Source organism: Oryx dammah, unplaced genomic scaffold (genome assembly GCF_014754425.2).
Source record: "Oryx dammah isolate SB20612 unplaced genomic scaffold, SCBI_Odam_1.1 HiC_scaffold_10, whole genome shotgun sequence".
Lineage (NCBI taxonomy): Eukaryota > Metazoa > Chordata > Mammalia > Artiodactyla > Bovidae > Oryx > Oryx dammah.
Window position 1 is genome coordinate 24,499,291 of NW_024070194.1, and position 20,097 is coordinate 24,519,387.

The window sequence follows — 20,097 nt, forward strand, 5'->3', positions numbered from 1 at the left end:
CTACTCTTGAGTCTTATAAATACGCCATGTCACTGCATGGCCCATAGGAAGTACTCACCCATGTTGACTACTATTATTAATCTTGATGGCCTCTCCCCAGTCCTTGGCCCACTAATGCCCATAGCCACTGGTGACCTTGAGGATTAAAAAAGAGGAGACCAGCCCTTGGCCATCTCCCAGGCAGTCTCCATGAAGTCATCTGCAGACACTGTTAGCCGATGACCTAACTCTCCAAACGAGGCCCACCCCAATGAAATGCCTGCCTGCTCAGCCAGGTTTTAAGAATATAAATACCACCATCGGCAAGATTCAAAGGCCAGGGCCGGGTAATGACTACCCCTTATGGGCCCTTAGTCTAAGGCATGTTCCAGCTTGCTAGGCAGGGCCTGGAGCTTCTCTTAGGTGAGGCTGTAGCAGAGAGCCTCGCCTTGCACGGAGCATTTCACCTCCGCTTAAGGAATAAGAAGCACGCGGGAACTCTGCTGCCGGTTCTCTCAGCCCCCAGGCTCTGCAGAAATGGAACAGTCAATGAATGGACATTGGCCAGAAATGCAAAGTAACCCATAACTGAATATAGCTTATGAGAGAATTGGAACAGTACACCCACCCTAAACCATCACTGGGGCTGCTCCTTGGCTGTGAGCATCCTGGGCTGTGATATGTATTACTGGAGCTTTTTCCACTCACACAGCACTCTTCAAACATCCTGCTGCTTGTATGAGATGCTCACCACCACATGACACTGAGGTCACACCCAAGTGTCCTTGCATAACTGGGATTCTCTCGAAATGACACGGATCAGTCCAAGGCATACTAGAAGTCATGGAATACAGTTTCGTGAGCTGGGTGTAGGCTTTGGAGCCAGTCCCTCTGTAAGAATTGGGAAGCGAGTAGTGGAAATGAAGTACATTGTCTGCATTTGACCCTCCACTACACTGCAAATCCCTGAGGGGCAGGGTGGGTCTTATCTGACTCTCTGCTCAGGAGCCTGCTTCGTTTCCCCATCTGCTACATTGGGATTCTGGGGGTCCCAGCTTCATACAACAGCGGCCTCTGCTGAGCCTCTATCCTGTGCAGGACATCTTTCTAAGTGTGTTACATGCGTGGCCTCATCTAATCTGGGCCACATCCCAATGGGACAGGTACTAATGTTATCCCCAGGTGAAGGGGATTTACAGATGAGGAAACTGATGCAGAGGGGGCCTGAAAAACCTGCCTGAGGTCACAGACCTAGCAAGTTCTGGGGCCAGAACTGAAAACCAGGCCTTTGGACAGTGGAGCCCGGCTTTCTGACCACTGCCCCCACCGATCCCGAGTTCAGTATGATGATGGATGTGAAACACATACCGCAGAGCATCTGCACCAGGCTGTCCATAAACCGTAGTGTAGGATAGTTATTCCTATCCTCCACAGGGCTCCACACACATTGTGGAGCATCCACTGGTCAATATTTAGTGGATGGATTAATGCAACCAGTCATGAAATACTGGTTGAGCCCATGGGATGCCCAGGGTACTATTCTACACCCCGAGAATGGAACAACCAAAAGACTTGCAAGGTCCCTGACTTCCTGATGCTCCCATTCCAGTGGGAGGAGACAGACAGTGGCCTGAGAGTCACCTACGTTACAGTATAATGTCGGATGTGATGCCAAGAAAAATAAAACTGTCCAGTGGGCTTTCCTGGTGGCTCAGACAGTAAAGAATCCACCTGCCAATGCAGGAGACCTGGGTTTGATCCCTGGATCAGGAAGATGCCCTGGAGAAAGGCATGGCAATCCACTCCAGTGTTCTTGCCTAGAGAATCCCATGGACAGAGGAACCTGGCGAGCTGCAGTCCATGGGGTGGCAGAGAGTCGGACATGACTGAGTGACTAACACTTTCACTTTCACAATGGGAAAGAGACAGACAGGAGCTGAAAGGGAAATAATTTATAGTCTGCTTGAAAATGTGGGATTTTTAGAATGAGAGGGACACTGAGAAAAATTCCAAAGGGGATGTATTTGTGACTTTGTCATGCTTTGGTCAAATTAAATGCCAACATGTAGCAGTGAGAGTTGTAACAGGGGTATTGAAATGGCAACAGAGAGGGATGGTCAATGAGGTCAACCTAGGGGTGGCTCCTTAGATCCTACCCCTGCCCGCCTGGACTTTCAAAGCCAACGACACAGGGTGAAAACAGGAACAGCTCCCAGCAGACAGCGTCCATGTGAGCCTCCCTGGCCCACTTAGCCAACTTGGGAAGGGGCCTCTGAATCCTATATTGCCTCCTTTTAGATGAGTGGTCAAAAGCTCAGCATAATCTTGATTAGGATGTCCTTCACCTGTGACCAGCACACAAGAGCCAAGAACTCCAGGATGGAATTTCAACAGGATAAATAATATGTAGATGCTAAACCCTGAGTTGCAGCAGCTGGACGAGTGAGGAGCCAGTGGACACAGGGATTCACAGGCAGAGGACAGTATGGCCGACTTTCCTGGTCACAAATCATGCCAAAGGGCATGGGTGTTTTAGATCTGCAGGTTTCCCTGGTGGCTCAGACAGTAAAGAATCTAGCTGTGATGTGGGAGACCCAGGTTTGATCCCTGGATTGGGAAGATCCCCTGGAGGAGGGCATGGCAACCCACTCCAGTATTCTTGTCTGGAGAATCCCATGGACAGAGGAGCCTGGAGGGCTACAGTCCATGGGGTTGCCAAGAGTCAGACACAACTGAGAGACTAACACTTTTCATTTTAGATTTGCAGGACACTGGACAAAGCAGAAAGAGGACTCAGGTCTGTGTGCAATTGTCCCCCGACAACGAGTCTTGGGGCTCAAGAGCTGTGCCCCGTGGAGGCCCTGGTCTGCAGCCTCTCAGCTGCTCTCCCCTCCGAAGCCTCCAGGAGCTCAGTGGTGACCTCACTAGCATCGCGTCCTGTGCTCCGGCAGGAGTCCGCCTTGCAGGGTCCATGCTGAAGCTGGCCAAGAAATCCGAGAAGAGAGCCAAAGACAGAATTGAAAGCCAACAGAAACAGCAATTTCTGACCCAGGGCTCCCCAGGGTCTGTGGAATTTCAGGAAGCAGGTGATGTTACGGTTGTCAAGGAAGACCAGCAGGGTCCCCTACTCCAGATCAGTACCTGCTGTCCCCGTCATGGGTTGATCAGACCCCCAAAGGGGTAGGGCCGCCACACGACATCATGTCCCTGCAATGAGGCAGTTGCAAGCTGACAGGGAGAGTGGCCTCAGAAGGCGAGAAGTGACAGAAATGTGGGAGGAAAGCCCAAAGTTACCAAAAACCATCAAAACTTGCCCACCCCACTCCCCACCAGTGAAGCTGGATTTGAAGTGCAAATAACAGGCCCCTCTCTGTCCGCCCAGCCCTGCAGACAAAGTGTCAGCTATGATGACACAGCGTGTTTGTCCTCTGCCTCTGGCTGCTGAGTACGTGACTTGCTTGGCCATCCCCAAAAGAAATCCATCTTAACAAGAACATTCTAATTTTATTAGGAAGGCATGTGAGCCAGCGTTTTTGGCTCATCCCTGCCTCTCTGGGGAGCACGTCGGGACCAGCCATAACGCAGGGAGGAGCAGAAACACGACCAAAGGCCCCGAGCTGAGATCTCCAGGGGCAGAGGGGCACTTGATTCTGCAGGGTTTGCTGATCGCACAAGTCCTTCCACCTGAGAGGAGAATCAGTAGGGCTCCTGTCCCAAGAAAACCAGCCCAGTGCTGTGGACAAGCTCAGAGTTAGGGACAGGCCAGGATTCAAGTCCCAGCCCCACCTCTTTCTTGCTGGGAGCCCTGGGGCAAGTTTTTTAACCTCTCTGAGCCTCAGGTTCCTGTTGTGTGAATAACACAATAATAGCACCAATCTCAAAGGACCTTTAGGAGGACTCACCAAGAGCCTTTAGTTGGAAACCCTTCCTCATTCCTCCCCACCGTGATTGCCTCTCAATCCCTGTTAACTTTAACTTTTACTGTAGTTACAATACTGAAGGGGCTTCCCAAGTGGCCCTAGTGGTAAAGAACCTGCCTGCCAATGTGGGAGACAGGTGAGATGCGCATTTGATCCCTGGGTTGGGAAGATCCCCTGGAGGAGGGCAAGGCAACTCACTCCAGTATTCTTGCCTGGAGAATTCCATGGACAGAGGAGCCTGGTGTGCTACAGTTCATAGCATCACAAAGAGTCTGACACAACTGAAGCAACTTAGCATGCAAAATGCTGAAGGGCTTCCGTGTTCTCTTGACTGTAAAGCTTGCCCTTTGTCCAACTCTCTCAGCCTCCAGGGATCATGCTAAGTGTTTTACAGATATCATTACCTAACTTAATTTTCCCAGCAAACCTATGACATTAGGACCACTGCAACACTTCTGACAGCAGGTCACAGGTCAACCAATTCAAATCAGATGGAATAAGAAGGAAACTGGACTTTCTCCCAGCACTTGATGTCTGCTGGCAGGCTGGTCCAGGCAGGATTGGCATCCCTGTGAACTCTTCAAGGACCCAGGTTATCTTCATCTTCTTGCTCCCCCATTGAGAGCAGACCTACTTCTTCCCTCATGGTCACGAAAGGCTACTGCAGCTCCAGCAGATATGACAACATCCTGGTGAGAGGTATTTGCCTTATCTATGTCTATTAGGGATGGAAGATGTTCCCCTAAACCTAAGGCACAAAGGCTCTTGGGTGTCATCTCACAGGACTGGGGCACAGCCTTCCATTTAGTGCCACAGTTCACTAGCAAGGAGTTAGCCTGAGTGTTCACCTTCCAGAGTGAGTAGTGGGCTTTGCTAGAAAAGAGGGGAGCTAGGGGAGGGAGACAGTTGATGGTGTCTTCCCAGATGCTCACCCACCCTTTATGAGAAATGAGTTGAGGTGCACAAAGATGAAGCTGAGTGTCTGCAGGCAGGTGCTGATTCTAGACCCAGAGCCTGGCTACTAGTTGTCCTGAACTTTCCCACCTACAGTGTTAAAGAAATTCATCCCTAACTAAAGTCATCTTCTCTTATGCTTTCCTTTCAAAGTTCTGTTTTTCATACATAGGTTTTTAACCCACCTTGAATTGAATTTTGAGTATGATACATAGTAGGAATTTAAAAAAATTAACCTGGAAAAACAGTTGCTAAAGCACTATTTGTTTTTTAAGTAGTCCAACTTTCCTTGTATCTTCAAGGTCACCTGAGTCACAGAACAAGTTTCCACTGTTTCACTCACCTATGTATCCATCATTTCAAATCAGTCTCTCTCAAAAACTTGAGCTTAATAACAAATCTTGGTGTCTTAAATTGCCCCATGATCTTCTTTCACTTTGCCTAAATTATTCTTGCCTCTGTTTCTCCATACAAGCTTTAGAATCAATTTGCTAACCTCCACTGAGAATGCATATTCCAAAAATAATTACTGGAATTTAATTGGGCCTAAGTTGTTTTGGGCACACAGTTGTTTTTATAATACTGAATCTCACATCCACTAAAATGGTATATGTCTCCATTTACTCTGGCCTTCTTTCATGATCTTAAATAATGTTTTATGATTTTTCCTGTAAAGATCTCATCAATATTCTCTTAATTATATTTCAAAAACCTGTATTAGACTGAAAAGGATCTTAGAGATGATCAGATCCAATGTCCCACTTACAGATAAGAGACTGAATAGGCAGGTGGGTCTCCAGAGAAGATTCTAAGTGGGTGCTTCCAGAATTGGGAGCTGTAAGAACGAGAAGGAGTAAGAGGTAGAGTGGGCAGGGGTGTGAGGAAGACTTATAGGGAAGATTGTCCCCAAGAATGGACAACACCAACCAGTGGAAGGAGGCGGCATTCTGTATGAAGACGCAACAGCATGGGGGAGATTGCAGGTGATGGCTGGAGCAAAGCAAATGAGATTCCCAAGTTCTAGGGGGCAAAGCTGATGCTATAGTTAACATACTCCAGCATCTTGCAGGGCCAGAACATATCCTTTAGCCAATAAAGCCAGACTTTCAATCAAATTGCTGAAAAGGGACACAGAAAAGATATGACCAGAGTTCTGAGCATGTGCTTATACTGACCAACATCTATATCACAACAGAAAGATAATCATCATCATCATAATAATGGTGGTAATAATGATGGTTTTTACTGAGCACTTACTATGTGATAGGCCCCTTTCTAAGCTCTTTACTTGTGAGTGTTTGCATTAATTAGTTAATTAATTAAGGAAATGTATTAATTCATTTAATCCTCCTAACAACCTATGGTGGCTTCCCAGGTGGTGCCAGTGTTAAAGAACCCACCTGACAAAGTAGAAGATGCAACAGATGTGGGTTTGATCCCTGGGTGGGGAAGACCCCCTGGAGGAGGAAATGGCCACCCACTGCAGCATTCTTGCCTGGGAAACCCCATGGACAGAGGAGCCTGGAGGGCTACAGTCTATGGGGTCGTAAAGAGCTGGACACGACTGAATGACGAACCACAGCACGTAGCACAGCTAATAACTGGCAGGACTCAAGTGTGAACCCAAGAATTCTGGCCACAGATAAAGTGCTCTCAGCCACTATGAAAGCCAGGCTGAACTGTGCCTGTGGCTGGCAGGCTGGACTACTCTCAGGGAGGTCCTTGCTCCTGGTTCTGACTGTGGAGGCTTGAACCAATCTTCTGAAAGAGACGCCAAACAAACTTCCCATCGAATGTGGTAGAAACAGAAACCATTGGTCATTGGATGCCCTGTGACTGGGGACAATCGCCTGAGAGGTTCCCCAACCCCGAATTTGGTGATTGCTCTTTTCTGCCTGCCTTACTGCTGTTTTCTTTCCAGAATTTACCTTGTCTAGACAACATGCTAATGAGTTACCTGAGAAGGTCTGAATGGCTGGTAGTGCTTCTTAATGAAACCCACTTGTTCAATAAAACGGCTGGCGAATAAACCCAGGTGGCAGGCCGGGCAGGGATGCTGAGCGGCCCTGAGATAGTTGAGTTCAAGGGCTGTCCAGCCACCAGCATCACCTTCACATGCAAGATGAATAAACAGCTCCAAACATGTGGGTATCGTTTTCAACACAGGTAGAAGAAAGAGGGCCTCGAGATAGACTAATGCCTTATCTGCTGCTCCCTCTACAGTGGAGGGTCAAATGACAACTCCCACTAAAGCTATAAAATAAGGCAATAACCCTAACCCAAGATTCTGATGGCTCAGCGGATAGAGAATCCGCCTGCAATGCAGGAGACACAGGAGATGTAGGTTCAATCCCTGGATTAGGCAGATCCTCTGGAGGAGGAAATGACAACCCACTCCAGTATTCTTGCCTGAAAAATCCCATGGACAGAGGAGCTGGGCGGACTACAGTCCATGGGGTTGCAAAGAGTTGGACACGACTGAGCACACACATCACCATCAACCCTAACTCACTGCCTGTTTGTATTGCTGCTGATCCACCTGAATAAAACTTAATCTGAGTGGCTTTTGTATACCAGGCAGTGCTCTAAGTGCTACAGGTACAGCAGTGAACAAAATCAGACAAAGCCTGACCTCATGGAGCTTAGACTCTAGTGGAAGAGGCAAAAAAAAAAACTAAATATAATGTAATGTCAGGCAGGGAACAGGGCAGGGACAGGCATTAAAGCAGAGTGGAGTCCGCAGATGCAGGGTGATTAAGAAAATGGGTGACACTGAGCTGTTCACCAAATGTTTTTGGTTCTCCTTCCAGATACTTATGACTAGCTTTGACCACAAAACGTGAATGAAAGTGACGGGTGTGACTACCTGGAGGACCTGTAGAGCCACCACGTGTTTCTCCACCCTCCCGTCCTGCAGCCACTGTAACCGTGAAGACACAAGCAGAGATGGAGGGACTTCCCTGGTGGTCCAGTGGTTAAGGCTCCAGGCTTCCACTGCAGGAAGTGGAGATTCTATCCATCATTGGGGAACTAAGATCCCACCCACTGCACTGCTGCAAAAAACAAGTAGAGATGGAACCTTGGGTGATCATCAGAGCCCCCAGGTGATGACACCAGATATGCAGCGGGTGTGAGAGGTGAGCACTGGCTGTGCCTGGACATGAGGAATAGGGGCTTGTTACTGCAGCAAACTGAGCCTGATGGAAAAGTCCTGTGTCATAAGGGGACATGCAAGCAGAAGCCTAGGGGAGGTGAGGGAGTAAGCTGCTGGGCAAGTACTCCAGGTGGTGGGAACAGCAGGTGCAAAGGCCCTGAGACAGGGGTGTGCTGGTAGATTTCAGGAACAAGGAGGAGGCTGGTGTGGTTGGAGCTCCCCAGGAGTAAAGTGTGGCACCGGGAGGTGGGGGGTGGGGAAGGAGGGGTACCCGATGATGTCCCTGTCGGCCACTGTAAGACCAAGCACAACAATTACTGGTGTCTGGGGAGGGGAGGCGCTCCATCCAAGCTGAGCAGCACACCTGTCCTCCCAGATCTGTTTCCAACGCTGCCTCTAAAAAGCAACAAGGAGCAGATGCAGCCATTGGCACCCACCCTGACCCTCCACACAGACAGTGAGCTGGAGTGTCCTGCTGGACCCTCCTCCAGCCAAGGGGCTTCCATCCTCCCTGGCTAGGGGCCTTCCAGCTGGCCTCACATTTGGCTGTGGGTCCCTGTTTGTTTGGGACTTGGACAGACTCTCCAGGCTGCCCCTCTCGGTGCCTGTTTATGACGATGAGTCTCTGTGGCATGAATCTCCCAGGACTGCTCTGCTGGTCCAAGCATCTGTTCAGTTGAGTTTCTTTCTCTATTTATTTCTTCAGTAAACAACAGGGCAGAGGCAGGGCTCTGTGGTATTTCCACAACCCCTGATGCTGGTGCCAAGACCTAATAGGATGCAGAGATAACAAGGGGAGAAGCGAGGGCCCTGTGATCTGAGCAGGACCCAGCGTGAAGCTCTGGAAGCCCCACGCAGAAGCTGTATCCTTGCCACAGGCACCCATGGTGGCCAGAGGTGTGGACGGGGCTGGCTGCCCTAGTGGACGTCTGCTGGCTGTGCTACCCAGCATCCAGACCTTCTTTGGCTGCTCTAGCACCCCAGTGACCACGTAGAGGGTCCCCAAGGACCATCTCTCCCTTTCTCCGTTCAAGGGTTTTCCAGGTAGGCTTAAAGACCTCTGCTTCCCACCCTCCCCTGGGCTCCATGTCCTGGAACAGGTATACAGTGGTGGCCAGGCCACTGAAAGTCTTCTCCCTATCCTACCCCCAGCCTTTGTGACTGGCTCTGCTGCGGTGTTGCGACTCAACCTGGGCTAGTGCCAGTTATCCCAGGACTCTTAGGGGAACCATGCAGGAGAGATGGGATGGCTCTGTTTGGATTGATAACAGGGCAGGATGTGAGTTCACAGCTGCTGATAACCATTTCCACCACCAGAATGGGGAAAGCCTGCCTGAGAATGAAGACAATGAAGAAAGCAAAGCAGAGAGTTGCAAAGGCACAGATTTCTGAAGGTAACTTGAGCTCCTGGATCCGGCTAAGCCTGAAGTCCCTGGACTCGGGGGTTAAGTAGTTTGTGTTGTTTTCCAGTCACTTCCCATCAATAGCGTCCCAACCAATTCACACACACGCATCGGTAGATGACACCAGGAAGTGGGGGTGGTGGTCGTGGTGGGAGGAACACTGGTCGGGATGGAAAATTAGAGGAGGCAAGCTTGGGAACGGACAGCGAGGAGGGCTGGGCACGAGATACTTGTGCTGGTTCTGTGTGTCCCTCAGCACAGATGCCAAAGTGCTCACCACTGCCTACGCAGTCCCACAGCATCTGGCCCAAAGTGACCTCTCAGGCCCTGTCTCCTCTCTGCACCACCATTCTCCCATCCTCCTTTCCAGCCATAGGCCTCTGTATCAATTTTGTCTGCTATGTAACAAATTACCCACCAAGTCAACAGCTTAGAACAACACCTGATTATTAGCTCACAGTTCTGGAAGCTGGAAGTCCAGCAGGGTGAGCTATACCTTTCACTCAAGTGGAAGTCAAGGTGTTAGCCAGCTGTGCTTTTGTCTGGAGCTGAGGATTCTCCTCCAAGCTCTTGCCTGAACTGGCAGAACTCCATTCCTGTGGTTGTAGGACTGTAGTCCCCATTTCCCTCATGGTGTTCAGCCAGGGGCAGCTCTTAGGTCCTAGAGGCCACCTTGTCATGTGTCTTCCTCCACTTGCAGCCAGCAGTAGCACATGGAATCTTTCCTGTGCTTCAACCACCTCTTAATTCCCCTGCCAGGTGCCAGAGAGAGCTCTCTGCTCTTAAAGAGCTCAACAGATTAGACCTAACCTACCTGGCGCATCTCCACACCTCAAGGTCAACAGACTTGGGACCTTAATTACAAACACAAAGTCCATTTACAGCACTAGCTGGATTCCTGTTTGGTTAAATGACCAGAGATGGGGGTCTGGCTTTAGAATTCCACCTACAACAGCTTCTTTGTTCCTCAAACATCCCAACCAAGCCCTGCCTCAAAGGTTCGTGCTTGCTGCTCCCTCCTCCGAGAAAGCTCTCGCTGCAGGTGGGCATGTGGCCCACCCTTCACTTCATTCAGGTCTTCATATAAAGGTCACCTCCTTCAGAAGCCTTCCCCGACCTCCCATCGGAACCATCACCCCCGTCGCTCTGCAGCCTCCTGATCCTGCTTCGTTTCTCTCCCTGGAGCTGAAGTACTCTTGCAGATTTATCTGATCTGTCTCCCCCACTGGACTCTTAAGCCCTGGGGACAGGGACTTGACTTTGTTTGCCGCGTCTGGCAAGGAGTAGATGCTCAATAAATACTAGTTGAATGAAAGGAAGAACGTGTAAGTTTCCTAATGGTCTTAGTTTCCTAATAGTCACCCCGAGGTCATGCTCATGTGCATCTGCCAGCCCTGGCTCCATGGGAAGCAGAGTGAAGCCATGGCTGAGAGCCCAGGCAGCAGAGCCAGACCGCCTGCCTTCATATCTTAAGGGCAGGCCCTTGACCTCAAAGCCTGTTTCTTCATCTGCAACACAGGAGAATTTCTGTATCTACCTCACGGGGTGTTTGTAGGTGCTCAATGAAACAGTCCAGGTAATGTGCCTGGTATCCACATCAAAACCATAAGGTGGCAAAAAGTAAAGAATGCTGAAACATGACCAAAGGTTGGCAAGGATGTGAGTGAGGCTTCCACTGACAGTGCACATCAACGCAATCACTTTAGAGATTCATTTGGCGGAATCAAGTGGAGGTGAGGATGAACCTGTCCTTTTCCTTCCTGGGAAGCAAGCACAGGACTCCTGGTTATGACACTGTTTACAATCACATCTACCAACATATAATGCTTATACTGGTAAGATCTCACCAGCACATGCACAGATGCTACTAACAAGAATATAGCTACCATTGATGGCCAGATGCTAGTGTAAGAATGTTACATAAATAACCTCATTTCATCTTTATGTCCATTTATTTTATAGGTGAGAAAATGGAGGTTCTGAGAAATGTAAATTTCACTTGCTCAAAACCACACATAGCTTGGAAGTAGCAAAGTTCTGACCTGCTCCCTGGATGGTGGGAATTGTTGGGAGGGTGGCGGTAGGCGGGAGGAAGAGGAAGGAAAATGACAGAGAAGACAAAACAATAGCACCAACACACCAAAACGAGTGCTCTTTTTTTTTTTGCCAAATGCTAAACAGAGCTATCTCATGACCCAGTTATTTCACTCCCAGGTATACACCCAAAAGAAATGAAAACATACATCCGCAAAATGTTCATCTGCAGGAATGTTTGCAGTGGCATTCTTCATAGAAGTGGAAACAATGGAAGTTCATCACCTAATAAATGGATAAATAAAATGTGGTATGTCCATACAGTGAAATACTTTTTGGCTATAGAAAGGGATGAAACACAGATACATGCCATGATGTGAGTGAACCTTGAAAACATTATGCTGAATGAAAGTAATGAGTCACAAAAGGGCACACAATGTATGATTCCACTTACATGAATTGTGAAGAACAGGCAAATCTATAAAGACGGTAGCAGATTAGTGGTTATTTGGGATGGGGAAAGAGAAAAATGAGAAATCACTGCTAGTAGATGCAGGGTTTCTTTTGAGAGGGACAAAAATGCTCTAAAGTTAGATTGTGATGACGGTTGCACACTCTGCAAATATGCTACAGAAACTATTGAACTGCACCCTTTAAATGGGCAAATTTTATATGTGAATTATAGCTCAATAAAGCTGTTTTTCGGAGAAGGCAATGGCACCCCACTCCAGTACTCTTACCTGGAAAATCCCATGGACAGAGGAGCCTGGTAGGCTGCAGTCCATGGGGTCGCTGAGAGTTGGACACAACTCAGTGACTTCACTTTCACTTTTCACTTGCATGCATTGGAGAAGGAAATGGCAACCCACTCCAGTGTTCTTGCCTGGAGAATCCCAGGGACAGCGGAGCCTGGCAGGCTGTCGTCTATGGGGTCGCACAGAGTCGGACACGACTAAAGCAACTTAGCAGCAGCAAAGCTGTTTTGAAAATGTGATCTAAGGAGCTTTGGTTTCCTGAACATTCATGAGGGAATGTCATGAAAAAAGTAAGTTTGGCAAATGTAAACCAAACAAGTTCAGTAAGGTTTTAATGAAGGACTTCTCAGAGCCTTCAATTTGTAGATATGCACAAGGACACTCCTAAGAGGAACATGTCTTAATAAGAGATGATACTTACTGAGTTTTCACAATGGGCCAGACATACACTGACTGATTTACACATATTAACTAATTTACTTCTTATGCTAGCCCTAAAAGGTAGATACCATTAATACCCTCATTTCACAAAAGAAGACACTGAAGCCCAGAGAGGTTGAGAATCTTGCTGGAGATCACACAGACACGAAGGGACAGTGCCAAGACTTGGACCCAACTTCCTCATTATTCAGGTTTTGTCTGGCCATCTTCTTTGCTGTTTTCCACCCAGTCCTTGTAACACACCATTATTGAATTTATGACGTGTTCTTGGGTTTTTTTCCTTATAATCTGTCCTCCTCACTAAAACATCAGCAGGGTGTGTGGACATCTGGTGCTCTAGTTCGTTGAATCTCTGGTGCCAAGAAGAACCTGGGTGCAAGGCAGCAGCTTGTCTCTGAGTGCTGGATGAATCACGAACCCGTCCACAGGCATTGGGAAGCCCTCCTGGCGCGTGCCCAGGCTCGGTCGACACTGGCAGTGGAAGGGGAAAACACGTGAGGAGTTTTATCACCTTGGCTGCGGGCATGGAGCATGCCTTCTGGTCTTCTGTAAAAGATCTCTTTTTCCCAAAACCAGTTGCCAAGAAGTCATTAAGATGGAAAACAAACAATAAAAGAAGGAAAAGAAACAGCAGAAGAGGAAGATGAGAATTACTTAAAAATTTTTAAAGTCTTTTAAAATCAAAGCAAGTCTCTGCTAGGTGTCAGCTGATTTTTTAAATAAAGTGGGACTAGACCTTGGAGCAAGAGTCTAAAGTAGTCATGGTGGGGTGTCTCTAGGTCCCAGCTTCAGTAGTGCCGACGACAGGGGTGAGTGGAGGAGAGCGATGAGCAGTCTGCTTGGGATGTGAGGAAGAAAGAAACACATGGCAGAAAGAATGAGTCAGACTGGGGCTGTGGGCCACCCTGCGTGCTGGCAAGCAGAGAGGGAGCCAGCCTGAGGAACTCTCCCGCAGACCCACATGAAGTGGGATGGACCTGCAGCTTCTAAAGCTCTCCTGAACGATGACCCTATATGTGAGACAGCAAACAAGACACAAATATATAGAACAGTCTTTTGAATTCTGTGGGAGAAGGCGAGGGTGGTATGATTTGAGAGAATAGCATTGAAACATGTATATTATCAGATGTGAAACAGATCTCCAGGCCAGGTTCGATGCATGAAGAGACAGGGTTGTCAGGGCTGGTGAACTGGGATGACCCTGAGGGATGGGATGGGGAGGGGTGTGAGAGGGTGATTTAGGATGGGGAACACATGTTCACCCATGGCTGATTCATGTCAATGTATGGCAAAACCCACTATAATATTGTAAAGTAATTAGCCTCCAATTAAAACAAATTAATTAAATTAAAAATAAAAGAAAAAGAGAAAGTATTCCTTTTACTCACTTAATCCTATTAATAAAGATTTTAAGAGTAAAAAAATAAAATTAAAATATGTTTATAAAATCAGCAAAAATAAATAAATAAATAAAGCTCTCCTGGGTCTCCTCCTCCAGAGTGGTCTTCTGCTAAGGGATTTTGAACTCTACAGGGATTCTGCTGTGCACAACTAAACTTTGTAGGCTTGGCTTCTTCTTCTGTTAATGAGAGGCTCAGGCTTGCTTGAAGCATCTTGAGGTGGAGGTCCCAGCCACAGAGACCATGGAAGGTTAGACTGGAGGCCCTAAACATTTCCAACCACCTACTGAATATTTTTATTCCACCCCCCAAAAAACAAAAACCAGGAACAGTCAAGTCCCTAAATGGCACTTTTACTTTTTAGTTGGTAGGAACTACCAGGGACAGAAAAACATGTTAAATGGTACCACAGGGATGTAACCCACAAACTCTTAACTGCACAAAACTCTCTGGAACAAATGACTTGGTGTCTCCCACAAGTAAACTGCAAGGAAGGAAAAGAGAAAATCCTCTAGAATGAAAGAGTCTTAAGAGAAATATCACTCATTTCACATGCCAGAAAGATTATGCTCAAAGTCCTTCAAGTTAGGATTCAGTAGTACATGAATGGAGAACTTGCAGATGTACAGGCTGGATTTAGAAAAGGCAGAGGAACAGAGATCAAATTGCCAACATACACTGGATCCTGGAAAAAGCAAGGGAATTAAAAAAAGAATCTACTTCTGTTTCATTGACTACACTAAAGACTTTGACTGTATGGATCACGAAAATCTGTGGAATATTCTTAAAAAGATGAGAATACCAGACCACATTATCTGCCTCCTGAGAAATCTGTATGCAGGTCTAGAAGCAAGAACCAGACATGGAACAACGGACTGGTTCCAAGTTGGGAAAGGAATATGTCAAGGCTGTATATTGTCACCCTGCTTATTTAGCTTCTACACAGAGTACATCATGGGAAATGCCAGGTTGGATGAATCACAAGCTGGAATCAAGATTGCTGGGAGAAATGTCAATGACCTCAGACATGCAGATAATACCATTCTAATGGCAGAAAGTGAAGAGGAGCTAAAGAGTCTTTTGATGAAGGTGAAAGAAGAGAGTGAAAAAACTTACTTAATACTCAACATTCAAAAACCAAAGATCATGGCATCTGGTCCTATCACCTCATGGCAAATATACTGGGAAAATATGGAAACAAGGTCAAATTTCATTCTCTTGGTCTCCAAAATCAATGTGGATGGTGACTGCATCCATGAAATTAAAAGATGCTTGCTCCTTGGAAGATTGCTATGACAAACCTAGACAGTGTATTAAAAAGCAGAGACATCACTTTGCCAACAAAGGTCCATACAGTCAAAGCTATGGTTTTTCCACTAGTCATGAATGGATGTGAGTGTTGGACGATGAAGAAGGCTGGGTGCCAAAGAATTGATGCTTTTGAACTGTGGTGTTGGAGAAGACTCTTGAGAGTCCCTTGGACTGCAAGGAGATCAAACCAGTCATACCTAAAGAAAATCAACTCTGAATATTCATTGGATGGACTGGTGCTGAACTGAAGTTAAAATACTTTGGCCACCTGATATGAAAAGCAAACTCACTGGTAAAGATCCTGATGTTGGGAAAGATTGAGAGCAAGAGCAGTAGCGGGCAATAGAGGATGAGATGGTTGGATGGCATCACTGACTCAATGGATATGAGTTTGAGGAAACTCTGCAAGATAGTGAAGAACAGGGAAGCCTGGTGTGCTGCAGTCCATGGGGTCTCGAAGAGTTGGACACGACTTAGCAACAATAGCAATGAGAGAAATATCAATCCACATCCATGCACAGATGCACCTTGTTTGCATTTTGAGAAGAACAAACTGAAAACAATTCATGAAATTGCTGGGAAATTTCAACAGTGATAGCATATTTGGTGATATGAAAGGATGATTGTGAAGTCAAGTTTTGATATGATAATGGATCATGGTTATTTTTTAAAGGATCCTTATTTTTTAGAGATATTTGTTCAAATACTGTGGATGAAGTAATACGATGCCCAGGATTTGCTTCTAAATAATCCGGAATGGGGGTTGGGAAAGGGAGGATGTACTGGATTGGCCAAAATGTTTGTTTGGGCTTTTCTGTTACATTTTATGGGAAAATCCAAACAAACTCCTGGTTGACCAATCATGGCAGCTGATGTTGGGTCTATGGGAGTGGATTACATAGCCCCTCCCTAAAAACAAGCATGACTTCATCAATCAAATGACCTATAGGATTACAAATATTTTTGGGCTCTTATTAAAATTCAATTTAACTTTGTTTCATTGCTCTGCCTTACAACCTACATCCAGGTTCACAATCACTGGCTGTGAAAAATGTGTGAATTTATTTATCAGCCCTAAGTTACCTTGGCTTAGAGGCAATATCATATAGTGGCTGAGAGCCAAGAAACTATTCCTGTCCGTGTTTTGTCATCTGCATCTCTAGAAAACCCAGCAAATTCACTTATATTTCTCAGAGCCTCAACTTTCTCTCCTAAAATGGGAAGGAGTAAATAAGATTTTGCATGTTTGATGTTATGACCAGTGGCAGCAACACCAGAATAATTCACAGCAGAGGCTTATTCATATTAAAAAGTTATGCTGGGTTTCCCTCATAACTCAGTTGGTAAAGAATCTGTCTGCTATGCAGGAGACCCCAGTTCGATTCTCGGGTCGGGAAGATCCCCTGGAGAAGGGATAGGCTACCCATTCCAGGATTCTTGGGTTTCCCTTGTGGCTCAGCTGGTAAAGAATCCGCCTGCAATGTGGGAGACCTGGGTTTGATTCCTGGGTTGGGAAGATTCCCTGGAGAAGGGAAAGGCTACCCACTCCAGTATTCTGGTCTGGAGAATTCCATGGACTGTATAGTCCATGGGGTTGCAAAGAGTCCGACACGACTAAGCTACTTTCACTTTCACTTTCCCTGGTGGCTCAGTGGTAAAGAATTCAATAGCCAATGCAGGAGACATGGGTTCGATCCCTGATCTGGGAAGATCCCTCATGCCTCAGACCAACTAAACCCGTGGGCCACAACTCCTGAGCCTGTGCTCTAGAGCCCAGGAGTCGCAACTGCTCCAGCCCTTGAGCCCATGCTCCACAAGAGAAGCCACCACAATGAGAAGCCCACACCCCACAACTCCAGAGGGGCCCCCACTTGCCACAGTTAGAAAAAAAGGCCCACACAACAGCAAAGACCCAGCACAGCCAAAAATAGAGAAAGAAAATAATTTTTAAAAATTATGCTTCTTTGGGCATCTGTAGAAAGATGCCTGGATGAAAAACTAAAGAGAGATTACAGAGATAAATCCCTCAGGGTGTCATTCCTTCATTCAACAAGCACAGCTGAGTGTCTTCCCTGTGTCAGGCACAGAGGAACCAGGACCACTGGCTGAGCTCACCATCTGCTCCCTGGGGAAGAGAAAGGAAGACATGTCAAGACAAGGAAAAAGCAGGGGTCAAGACTTAGGGGCAGTGTGGAAAGAGGTCCAGACCAGATCTGAAGGACACAGGAGAATGAGCCAGGCTGGATTTAGGGAGGGAGGGCAGAAAGCACTGAGAGAAAAGAAGACAAAGCATTCCAGGCTGTTAAGGGAAGAGCAAGTGCAAAGGCCCTCGAGGCAAGAAGGACTAATTCCAGGGTCAGAAGGATCACAGAGTCCCGAGCAGGACAAAGGGCAATGGAGTTGCAGTTTGTTCATTTTAACTTCATATCTTCTGAATTATGTAAATATTTTATGGAAGCATGTATCATTCTTACATTTTTAAAAAATTTAAAAATATACACACAAAAGTAAAACACCTTATACAGCCCCAAGAAGTAAAGATATTATTATAGCATTTTTCTCTACTCTTTCCTCTCAAGAATTCAACAAGATGTTAAAATTCATTCACATTTGCTTTAAGGAAAAAAACACTTTGTTTAAACGTACCAACCACAGGATCCTCTCCTGTCTGGTTTGCTGAAAGGGCCTCCCCATCCTTCCCCACCTCTTGGTGGGTTAGACACGGAAATGATCATTGCACCTAATTTAAATGATGCTCTTTCTAACCATCGTGAAGCCGCTGGTCCTCAAACACATTTCTGAGTGACAGGCTGAGCTTGGAGGAAAGACCCGCAAGTAAGGTTTGGGGAAAAGCTTTTCACTTTTCCAACTGTGTGCAGTTGGAATGCAGTTTGGGGAGTTCCCTGACCCCGGCCCTCGTCCCTGTGCTGAGCGCAGTGGACCAGCTGGAAGAAATAACTTGGTATTAGGACTGCCCTGCAAAGTGGCACCTGCAAGTTTCCTCTGCAATCTGTCACTAGGGGTAGAATCTGTTTTTTTGGTTTCCTCTCAGCCCAGGGCTGGGCCAGTTCACTTTGATGGAAAGGAGGTACATGCGGGTTACCTGAGTGGATGTGGATAACTGAGGGGAGAGATGTGCTGCCTGGGAGGAGGGCTCAGGCCGCCCCTTCCAGTCCATGCAGGGAGAATCCCAGAGAGGCCCGTCTGCACCTTGCAGTTTCTGCCTGTAGGAAGGCCAGCTTTATTATGGGTTTGTTCCCTTCACTGTTTTGATCCCCTGCCCCGGCCCTCACCCAGCTCGGGACCTTTCATATCATGTCAGGTCTAGAGAGGCCACCAGTTTCTGGCTGAGTGTTAGCGCTGTGTGATACAGAAAGATCTGCCCTCCTGAGGGACAGAGACCAGGGGTCAGATGGTTCCAGTCCTGGGTGAGAGGCACCCCACTCAGCCTCTCCATTCAAAGACCTTTTATTTGTTTGTTTCTCATGGAGAACCCACCTGCTGCAAAGCCTTCATCTGAAAGGTGAGAAACCTGAGGCCAGAGGGGCAATTCCACCCATCAAAGAAACCCCTGCAAAGTTATGACCCATTTCCAGCCAGACCCTCAGTGGTGCCTCATAACCTAATGGTAAGAGCTCGACTTTGGAGTTGAGATTTACCTTTCATCGTGCTGATCACAATACAGTCTTGCACAACCCGCTCAGGCTCTCCAAGCCTTAGTTTCTTCATCTGTGAAATAAGGAGAATAATTTTTACTGTGTAGGGTTGTTGATTCAAATGCACAACTTGCCCTCAATTATTTCGGTGTTCACCTATTTCTCCTCAATTTCCCCCTTCCCCTTAGACTGTGAGTCCCCTAAGGGCAAGGACTCTGCCTGCCTTGCTCACAGACGTGTTCTCAGTAACTACAATTGCCTAGGGCAGACTACAATTGCCTAGTGCAGGGTAGGCAGTGAGGAAGTATTAGTGTTGATAATAATAAAGGCCCTCAACACAGGGCTTGGCACAGACAGTCATCACTACCAACACAGGGAGTTCATTATTTATGGTGGGAAGCAGGTTTTGTTTCATCAAATGACCAGGAACTGATGGAACAAAATAGTTCTCTGGAGAGAGCCTGCTGTCAGGTGGCTCTTCTGGGGCCAAGACCCCAGGACACGATCCTGCCCCCTACTCCCTAGGAAGGTCTCAGCGCCACCTTGCTCCAAGGCCTCTCCTTGTTTCGTCTCCCTCAAGGAAATTGTCCCCCAGGGGCAGCACTCCTTCCCTGAGGTTTCAGAATTTCTGTCTTTTCCTCTAGAAGAGAGTAGGAGTTAAGGTTCAGTTCAAATCTGCAAGAGGAAGATTGCTACGTTAAAAATACTGGATGAACAATTAAATAAGAATTTTGGGTGAACAATGAAATCATTTTTTAGTAAAAGAGTGTCCCACAGATTGCATGGGACCAAGTTATCCTTAAAAAAAGTATTCACTGTTTATCTGCAATTCAATTTTAACTGAGGGTCCTGTGTTATAATTTGCAAAATCTGGCAGGCCAACAAAGTGATGGAGCTGGGATATTAACCCAGGCTTGCCTGGGCTTGCGGACTGCTTTTCCTCTCTTGCAAAATCCCCACTGGTGTGATTATGAGAGTTTAAAGGGAGAGGCTGAATGAAATAGGTTTTTAAGCCCTAGGCTACTACATAAATGCTAGCAAAGGCAGAAATTTCGTTTGCCTTGATCCTCATCTGAACCCAGTGCCTAGA